We start from the raw sequence: 7500 nt of genomic DNA on the forward strand, positions 1-7500 counted from the left end.
TTGTATTCCCAGGCGGTCTCCCATCGAAGTACTCACCAGGCCTGACCCTGCTTAGCTTCCGAGATGAGACGTGATCGGGCGTGTTCAGAGTGCTATGGCCGTAAGCCTCTGGCCCCTTCGCATACACGCTCCTTATAGTGTGTATGTGGCAGTGGCAGTGGCAGTGGCTCTACATAGTGTGTATGTGACAGTGGCTCTACATAGTGTGTATGTGACAGTGGCAGTGGCAGTGGCTCTACATAGTGTGTATGTGACAGTGGCAGTGGCTCTTTAAAGCTGGGTGTTTCACTGCTGGAGCAGCACCCTGGCTGTCTCTAAAAAGTGAAGTGGAAAAGCTTACAGCACCTGGTATTCCCAGGGGGTCTCCCATCCAAGTACTGACCAGGCCCGAACCTGCTTAGTTTCCGAGATCAGACGACATCGGGCTTTTTCAGAGTGATATGGCCGTAAGCCTGTGGGCCCTTTGCATACACGCTCCTTATAGTGTGTATGTGGCAGTGGCTCTACTTCGTGTGTTTGTGACAGTCGCAGTGGCATTGTCTCTACATAGTGTGTATGTGACAATCCCAATCAGTTCAGCCTGCAGAAAGCTCCAGCAACCTTGCCCACCAGCCCAACTCGTGGGACCACGCTTAAGCACCTCCCCGCGGACTACAGCTTGACAGGCGCGTCCAACGCAGCTTCGTGGCCCTGGTGCTCCGTATCTGTGGCACTCTGCTCAAGGCGTGGAGCGTTCAATGTGTTCAGCTAGGTGTTTCACTGCTGGAGCAGCACCCTGGCTGTCTCTAAAAGGGGAAGTGGAAAAGCTTACAGCACCTGGTATCCCAGGCGGAATCCCATCAAAGTACTAACCAGGCTAGATCCTGCTTAGCTTCCGAGATCAGACGAGATCGGGGGTGTTCAGAGTGATATGGCCGTAAGCCTGTGGGTCCTTTGCATACACGCTCCTTATAGTGTGTATGTGGCAGTGGCATTGTCTCTACACAGTGTGTATGTGACAGTGGCAGTGGCACTTTAAAGTTGGGTGTTTCACTGCTGGAGCAGCACCCTGGCTGTCTCTAAAAAGTGAAGTGGAAAAGCTTAAAGCACCTGGTATTCCCAGGCGGTCTCCCATCCAAGTACTAACCAGGCCCGACCCTGCTTAGCTTCCGAGAACAGACGAGATCGGGCGTGTTCAGAGTGGTATGTCCTTAAGCCTCTGACCCCTTCGCATACACGCTCCTTATAGTGTGTATGTGGCAGTGGCTCTATATAGTGTGTATGTGACAGTGGCAGTGGCAGTGGCTCTACATAGTGTGTATGTGACAGTGGCAGTGGCACTTTAAAGTTGTGTGTTTCACTGCTGGAGCAGCACCCTGGCTGTCTCTAAAAAGGACCCGACCCTGCTTAGCTTCCGAGATCGGACGAGATCGGGCGTGTTCAGAGTGGTATGGCCGTAAGCCTGTGGGCCCTTTGCATCCACGCTCCTTATAGTGTGTATGTGGCAGTGGCTTTGTTTCTACATAGTGTGTATGTGGCAGTGGCAGTGGCAGTTGCTCTACATAGTGTGTATGTGGCAGTGGCAGTGGCAGTGGATCTACATAGTGTGTATGTGACAGTGGCAGTGGCACTTTAAAGTTGGGTGTTTCACTGCTGGAGCAGCACCCTGGCTGTCTCTAAAAAGGGCCCGACCCTGCTTAGCTTCCGAGATCAGACGAGATCGGGCGTGTTCAGAGTGGTATGGCCGTAAGCATGTTAGCTTGTGGGCACTTTGCATAAACGCTCCTTATAGTGTGTATGTGGCAGTGGCATTGTCTCTATATAGTGTGTATGTGGCAGTGGCATTGGCAGTGGCTTTACATAGAGTGTATGTGACAGTGGCTCTACATAGTGTGTATGTGACAGTGGCAGTGGCACTTTAAAGTTGGGTGTTTCACTGCTGGAGCAGCGCCCTGGCTGGTTCTAAAAAGTGAAGTGGAAAAGCTTACAGCACCTGGTATTCCCAGGCGGTCTCCCATCCAAGTACTAACCAGGCCCGACCCTGCTTAGCTTTCGAGATCAGACGAGATCGGGCATGTTCAGAGTGGTATGGCCGTAAGCCTGTGGGCCCTTTGCATACACGCTCCTTATAGTGTGTATGTGGCAGTGGCATTGTCTCTACATAGTGAGTATGTGACAATCCCAATCAGTTCAGCCTGCAGAAAGCTCCAGCAACCTTGCCCACCAGCCCAACTCGTGGGCCCACGCTTAAGCACCTCCCCGCGGACTACAGCTTGACAGGCACGTCCGACGCAGCTTCGTGGCCCTGGTGCTCCGTATCTCTGGCACTCTGCTCAAGGCGTGGAGCGTTCAATGAGTTCAGCTAGGTGTTTCACTGCTGGAGCAGCACCCTGGCTGTCTCTAAAAAGGGAAGTGGAAAAGCTTACAGCACCTGGTATTCCCAGGCGGAATCCCATCAAAGTACTAACCAGGCTTGATCCTGCTTAGCTTCCGAGATCAGACGAGATCGGGGGTGTTCAGAGTGGTATGGCCGTCAGCCTGTGGGACCTTTGCATACTCGCTCCTTATATTGTGTATGTGGCAGTGGCATTGTCTCTACATAGTGTGTATGTGACAGTGGCACTTTAAAGTTGGGTGTTTCACTGCTGGAGCAGCACCCTGGCTGTCTCTAAAAAGGGAAGAGGAAAAGCTTACAGCACCTGGTATTCCCAGGCGGTCTCCCATCCAAGTACTAACCAGGCCCGAGCCAGCATATCTTCCGAGATCAGACGAGATCGGGCGTGTTCAGAGTGGTATGGCCGTAAGTCTGTGGGTCCTTCGCATACACGCTCTTTATAGTGTGTATGTGGCAGTGGCATTGTCTCTACACAGTGTGTATGTGACAGTGGCAGTGGCTCTTTAAAGCTGGGTGTTTCACTGCTGGAGCAGCGCCCTGGCTGTCTCTAAAAAGTGAAGTGGACAAGCTTACATCACCTGGTATTCCCAGGCAGTCTCCCATCCAAGTACTAACCAGGACCGACCCTGCTTAGTTTCCGAGATCAGACGAGATCGGTCGTGTTCAGAGTGGTATGGCCGTAAGCCTGTGGGTGCTTTGCATAAACGCTCCTTATAGTGTGTATGTGTCAGTGGCATTGTCTCTACATAGTGTGTATGTGGCAGTGGCAGTGGCTCTACATAGTGTGTATGTGGCAGTGGCAGTGGCTGTAGCTCTACATAGTGTTTATCTGAAAGTGGCAGTGGCACTTTAATGTTGGGTGTTTCACTGCTGGAGCAGCGCCCTGGCTGTCTCTAAAAACTGAAGTGGAAAAGCTTACAGCACATGGTATTCCCAGGAGGTCTCCCATCCATGTACTAACCAGGCCCTACCCTGCTTAGCTACCGAGATCAGACGAGATATGTCGTGTTCAGAGTGGTATGGCCGTAAGCCTCTGGGCCCCTCGCATCCACACTCCTTATAGTGTGTATGTGGCAGTGGCTATACATATTGTGTTTGTGACAGTGGCAGTGGCAGTTTAAAACTGTGTGTTTCACTGCTGGAGCAGCACCCTGGCAGTCTCTAAAAAGGGAAGTGGAAAAGCTTACAGCACCTGGTATTCCCAGGCGGAATCCCATCAAAGTACTAACCAGGCTTGATCCTGCTTAGCTTCCGAGATCAGACGAGATCGGGGGTGTTCAGAGTGGTATGGCCGTCAGCCTGTGGGACCTTTGCATACTCGCTCCTTATATTGTGTATGTGGCAGTGGCATTGTCTCTACATAGTGTGTATGTGACAGTGGCACTTTAAAGTTGGGTGTTTCACTGCTGGAGCAGCACCCTGGCTGTCTCTAAAAAGGGAAGAGGAAAAGCTTACAGCACCTGGTATTCCCAGGCGGTCTCCCATCCAAGTACTAACCAGGCCCGAGCCAGCTTATCTTCCGAGATCAGACGAGATCGGGCGTGTTCAGAGTGGTATGGCCGTAAGTCTGTGGGTCCTTCGCATACACGCTCTTTATAGTGTGTATGTGGCAGTGGCATTGTCTCTACACAGTGTGTATGTGACAGTGGCAGTGGCTCTTTAAAGCTGGGTGTTTCACTGCTGGAGCAGCGCCCTGGCTGTCTCTAAAAAGTGAAGTGGACAAGCTTACATCACCTGGTATTCCCAGGCAGTCTCCCATCCAAGTACTAACCAGGACCGACCCTGCTTAGTTTCCGAGATCAGACGAGATCGGTCGTGTTCAGAGTGGTATGGCCGTAAGCCTGTGGGTGCTTTGCATAAACGCTCCTTATAGTGTGTATGTGTCAGTGGCATTGTCTCTACATAGTGTGTATGTGGCAGTGGCAGTGGCTCTACATAGTGTGTATGTGGCAGTGGCAGTGGCAGTAGCTCTACATAGTGTGTATCTGAAAGTGGCAGTGGCACTTTAATGTTGGGTGTTTCACTGCTGGAGCAGCGCCCTGGCTGTCTCTAAAAACTGAAGTGGAAAAGCTTACAGCACATGGTATTCCCAGGAGGTCTCCCATCCATGTACTAACCAGGCCCTACCCTGCTTAGCTACCGAGATCAGACGAGATATGTCGTGTTCAGAGTGGTATGGCCGTAAGCCTCTGGGCCCCTCGCATCCACACTCCTTATAGTGTGTATGTGGCAGTGGCTATACATATTGTGTTTGTGACAGTGGCAGTGGCAGTTTAAAACTGTGTGTTTCACTGCTGGAGCAGCACCCTGGCAGTCTCTAAAAAGGGAAGTGGAAAAGCTTACAGCACCTGGTATTCCCAGGCGGTCTACCATCCAAGTACTAACCAGGCCCGAACCTGCTTAGCCTCCGAGATCAGACGAGATCGTGCGTGTTCAGAGTGGTATGGCCGTAAGCCTGTGAGGACTTTGCATACATGCTCCTTATAGTGTGTATGTGGCAGTGGCTCTACATATTGTATTTGTGACAGTGGCAGTGGCAGTGGCAGTTTAAAACTGTGTGTTTCACTGCTGGAGCAGCACCCTGGCAGTCGCTAAAAAGGGAAGTGGAAAAGCTTACAGCACCGGGTATTCCCAGGCGGTCTACCATCCAAGTACTAACCAGGCCCGAACCTGCTTAGCCTCCGAGATCAGACGAGATCGTGCGTGTTCAGAGTGGTATGGCCGTAAGCCTGTGGGCACTTTGCATACACGCTCCTTATAGTGTGTATGTGGCAGTGGCAGTGGCTCTACATAGTGTGTATGTGGCAGTGGCAGTGGCAGTGGCTCTACATAGTGTGTATGTGGCAGTGGCAGTGGCTCTACATAGTGTGTATGTGGCAGTGGCAGTGGCAGTGGCTCTACATAGTGTGTATGTGACAGTGGCAGAGGCACTTTAAAGCTCTGTGTTTCACTGCTGGAGCAGCGCCCTGGCTGTCTCTAAAAATGGAAGTGGAAAAGCTTACAGCACCTGGTATTCCCAGGCGGTCTCCCATCCAAGTACTAACCAGGCCCGACCCTGCTTAGCTTCCGAGATCAGACGAGATCGGGCGTGTTCAGAGTGGTATGGCCGTAAGCCTCTGGGCCCTTCGCATACACGGTCCTTATAGTGTGTTAGTGGCAGTGGCAGTGGCAGTGGCTCTACATAGTGTGTATGTGACAGTGCCTCTACATAGTGTGTATGTGACAGTGGCAGTGGCAGTGGCTCTACATAGTGTGTATGTGACAGTGGCAGTGGCACTTTAAAGTTGGGTGTTTCACTGCTGGAGCAGCACCCAGGCTGTCTCTAAAAAGGGCCCGACCCTGCTTAGCTTCCGAGATCAGACGAGATCAGGCGTGTTCAGAGTGGAATGGCCGTAAGCCTGTGGGCCCTTTGCATACACGCTCCTTATAGTGTGTATGTGGCAGTGGCATTGTCTCTACATAGTGTGTATGTGACAATCCCACGCAGTTCAGCCTGCAGAAAGCTCCAGCAACCTTGCCCACCAGCCCAACTCTTGGGCCCACGCTTAAGCACCTCCCCGCGGACTACAGCTTGACAGGCGCGTCCGACGCAGCTTCGTGGCCCTGGTGCTCCGTATCTCTGGCACTCTGCTCAAGGCGTGGAGCGTTCAATGAGTTCAGCTGGGTGTTTCACTGCTGGAGCAGCACCCTGGCTGTCTCTAAAAAGGGAAGTGGAAAAGCTTACAGCACCTGGTATTCCCAGGCATTCTCCCATCCAACTACTAACCAGGCCCGACCCTGCTTACCTTCCGAGATCAGACGAGATCGGGCGTGTTCAGAGTGGTATGGCCGTAAGCCTGTAAGCCTGTGGGCACTTTGCATACACGCTCCTTATAGTGTGTATGTGGCAGTGGCAGTGGCTCTACATAGTGTGTATGTGACAGTGGCTGTGGCTCTTTATAGTGTGTATGTGACAGTGGCACTTTAAAGTTGGGTGTTTCACTGCTGGAGCAGCACCCTGGCTGTCTCTAAAAAGGGAAGAGGAAAAGCTCACAGCACCTGGTATTCCCAGTCGCTCTACCATCCAAATACTAACCAGGCCCGACCCTACTTAGCTTCCGAGATCAGACGAGATCGGGCTTGTTCAGAGTGGTATGGCCGTAAGTCTGTGGGCCCTTTGCATACACGCTCCTTATAGTGTGTATGTGGCAGTGGCAGTGGCTCTACATAGTGTGTATGTGACAGTGGCTGTGGCTCTTTATAGTGTGTACGTCACAGAGTCAGCGGCTTTTCATAGTGTGCATGTGACCGCATCGGCAGCTCTTGGCAGTGTCTATGAGCACTGATACCCGTACTTCATCAACACACTGTGCCCTCCTCAACCCCACGCAGTTCAGCCTGCAGAAAGCTCCAGCAACCTTGCCCACCAGCCCAACTCGTGGGCCTACGCTTCAGCACCTCCCCGCGGACTACAGCTTGACAGGCGCGTCCGACGCAGCTTCGTGGCCCTGGTGCTCCGTATCTCTGGCACTCTGCTCAAGGCGTGGATCGTTCAATGAGTTCAACTGGGTGTTTCACTGCTGGAGCAGCACCCTGGCTGTCTCTAAAAAGGGAAGTGGAAAAGATTACAGCACCTGGTATTCCCAGGCATTCTCCCATCCAAGTACTAACCAGGCCCGACCCTGCTTACCTTCCGAGATCAGACGAGATCGGGTGTCCTCAGAGTGGTATGGCCGTAAGTTTTGGGGTCTTCGCATACACGCTCCTTATAGTGTGTATGTGGCAGTGGCTCTACATAGTGTGTATGTGACAGTGGCTCTACATAGTGTGTATGTGACAGTGGCAGTGGCACTTTGAAGTTGGGTGTTTCACTGCTGGAGCAGCAACCCTGGCTGTCTCTAAAAAGTGAAGTGGAAAAGCTTACAGCACCTGGTATTCCCAGGCGGTCTCCCATCCAAGTACTAACCAGGCCTGACCCTGCTTAGCTTCCGAGATCAGACGAGATCGGGCGTGTTCAGAGTGGTATGGCCGTAAGCCTCTGGCCACTTCGCATACACGCTCCTTATAGTGTGTATGTGGCAGTGGCATTGTCTCTATATAGTGTGTATGTGGCAGTGGCAGTGGCAGTGGCTCTACATAGTGTGTAT

At 52.2% G+C, this 7500-nt stretch overlaps 9 non-coding genes and 11 pseudogenes across 9 annotated transcripts; all 20 read right to left on the bottom strand.

Moving 5' to 3' along the window:
- Positions 1–106, bottom strand: part of LOC139307834 (5S ribosomal RNA) — a 119-nt pseudogene extending 13 nt beyond the window's left edge.
- A 227-nt stretch (positions 107–333) lies between these two features.
- On the bottom strand, positions 334–452 carry LOC139307593 (5S ribosomal RNA; annotated as a pseudogene).
- Positions 453–804: 352 nt separating this feature from the next.
- Positions 805–922, bottom strand: LOC139307707 (5S ribosomal RNA; annotated as a pseudogene).
- Positions 923–1077: 155 nt separating this feature from the next.
- Positions 1078–1196, bottom strand: LOC139304495 (5S ribosomal RNA). Its single transcript, XR_011599119.1, has one exon. It is a non-coding gene; the product is annotated as a 5S ribosomal RNA (ribosomal RNA).
- A 764-nt stretch (positions 1197–1960) lies between these two features.
- On the bottom strand, positions 1961–2079 carry LOC139281988 (5S ribosomal RNA). Its single transcript, XR_011597108.1, has one exon. It is a non-coding gene; the product is annotated as a 5S ribosomal RNA (ribosomal RNA).
- A 319-nt stretch (positions 2080–2398) lies between these two features.
- LOC139307688 (5S ribosomal RNA) lies at positions 2399–2517 on the bottom strand (annotated as a pseudogene).
- A 149-nt stretch (positions 2518–2666) lies between these two features.
- LOC139306893 (5S ribosomal RNA) lies at positions 2667–2785 on the bottom strand. Its single transcript, XR_011599546.1, has one exon. It is a non-coding gene; the product is annotated as a 5S ribosomal RNA (ribosomal RNA).
- Positions 2786–2940: 155 nt separating this feature from the next.
- Positions 2941–3059, bottom strand: LOC139307553 (5S ribosomal RNA; annotated as a pseudogene).
- Positions 3060–3286: 227 nt separating this feature from the next.
- Positions 3287–3405, bottom strand: LOC139307747 (5S ribosomal RNA; annotated as a pseudogene).
- A 149-nt stretch (positions 3406–3554) lies between these two features.
- Positions 3555–3673, bottom strand: LOC139307689 (5S ribosomal RNA; annotated as a pseudogene).
- Positions 3674–3822: 149 nt separating this feature from the next.
- On the bottom strand, positions 3823–3941 carry LOC139304776 (5S ribosomal RNA). The gene has a single exon (XR_011599165.1). It is a non-coding gene; the product is annotated as a 5S ribosomal RNA (ribosomal RNA).
- Positions 3942–4096: 155 nt separating this feature from the next.
- On the bottom strand, positions 4097–4215 carry LOC139307554 (5S ribosomal RNA; annotated as a pseudogene).
- A 227-nt stretch (positions 4216–4442) lies between these two features.
- Positions 4443–4561, bottom strand: LOC139307749 (5S ribosomal RNA; annotated as a pseudogene).
- Positions 4562–4710: 149 nt separating this feature from the next.
- LOC139306655 (5S ribosomal RNA) lies at positions 4711–4829 on the bottom strand. The gene has a single exon (XR_011599505.1). It is a non-coding gene; the product is annotated as a 5S ribosomal RNA (ribosomal RNA).
- A 155-nt stretch (positions 4830–4984) lies between these two features.
- Positions 4985–5103, bottom strand: LOC139307046 (5S ribosomal RNA). Its single transcript, XR_011599575.1, has one exon. It is a non-coding gene; the product is annotated as a 5S ribosomal RNA (ribosomal RNA).
- A 266-nt stretch (positions 5104–5369) lies between these two features.
- LOC139281967 (5S ribosomal RNA) lies at positions 5370–5488 on the bottom strand. The gene has a single exon (XR_011597088.1). It is a non-coding gene; the product is annotated as a 5S ribosomal RNA (ribosomal RNA).
- A 603-nt stretch (positions 5489–6091) lies between these two features.
- LOC139305835 (5S ribosomal RNA) lies at positions 6092–6210 on the bottom strand. Its single transcript, XR_011599347.1, has one exon. It is a non-coding gene; the product is annotated as a 5S ribosomal RNA (ribosomal RNA).
- Positions 6211–6400: 190 nt separating this feature from the next.
- LOC139307813 (5S ribosomal RNA) lies at positions 6401–6519 on the bottom strand (annotated as a pseudogene).
- Positions 6520–6975: 456 nt separating this feature from the next.
- Positions 6976–7094, bottom strand: LOC139307371 (5S ribosomal RNA; annotated as a pseudogene).
- Positions 7095–7270: 176 nt separating this feature from the next.
- On the bottom strand, positions 7271–7389 carry LOC139281933 (5S ribosomal RNA). The gene has a single exon (XR_011597057.1). It is a non-coding gene; the product is annotated as a 5S ribosomal RNA (ribosomal RNA).
- Between the last annotated feature and the right edge of the window lie 111 nt (positions 7390–7500).

This window comes from Enoplosus armatus, chromosome 2, assembly GCF_043641665.1.
Source record: "Enoplosus armatus isolate fEnoArm2 chromosome 2, fEnoArm2.hap1, whole genome shotgun sequence".
NCBI lineage: Eukaryota > Metazoa > Chordata > Actinopteri > Centrarchiformes > Enoplosidae > Enoplosus > Enoplosus armatus.